Raw genomic sequence first — 799 nt, forward strand, 5'->3', positions numbered from 1 at the left:
ATTTCTATGTATATGTATATCGGCAATTTTTTATAAAATTGCCAATTGTTATTTTGTTTTATTATTTAACCGATTGTGGATAACGTAACATGGCATCTGTGCCGATATTTCAATATATTTTTTTTGTTTTTTATTCTCAATTAAACGCAAATTAGATACTTAGAAGTTACGAAGAATATTAACGTCTAAGAGGCGGTCGATTCGAATTGCCATCAAATGGTAGAAGATTACGGTTGAAATAAGTGACTCCAATATATTTCCCTCTTTCTTCGATAGCGTTAAAAAATGTACAATTAATTACGCGAAACTAAATGGATGCTTCCTCTTATGTAAAAAGTAAATGGCTCATCATCCCAGTCGTTTAAAATAAAAAGTTTTGTGGAATGCTTACAAATTATATATGATAATATATATATTATATATTCGATTGAACATCATCCGCTAACTCTCTCGATACGATGAAAGAAAATAATTCTTCTTGTTCGTATCGATATTCTTGCGCGCAGACGCTTTTTCTCATTCCCTCTCATTCGAACTATCTCTCCCTCTCTCTCATTCTCTTTCACTCTATCTCTTTCTCTCTCTCTTTCTCTCTTCTTTCGCGCTTAACTCTCTTCCTCTCGCTCTCTCTTTCTCTTTCTCTCTCTCTCACTCTCGCTCTCGCTCTCGCTACGCTACTGAAATGCGAATTAATTGTAGATACTATGCTTCAGAACAGCATATCCTGTTCGAAAAAATTGAGAGAATGTCCCATGCTTTGTGTGATACACATTAATGACCTAATAATTTTTTTTTTTTT

This window comes from Apis dorsata, unplaced genomic scaffold (assembly GCF_000469605.1).
Source record: "Apis dorsata unplaced genomic scaffold, Apis dorsata 1.3 scaffold_67, whole genome shotgun sequence".
Taxonomy (NCBI): domain Eukaryota; kingdom Metazoa; phylum Arthropoda; class Insecta; order Hymenoptera; family Apidae; genus Apis; species Apis dorsata.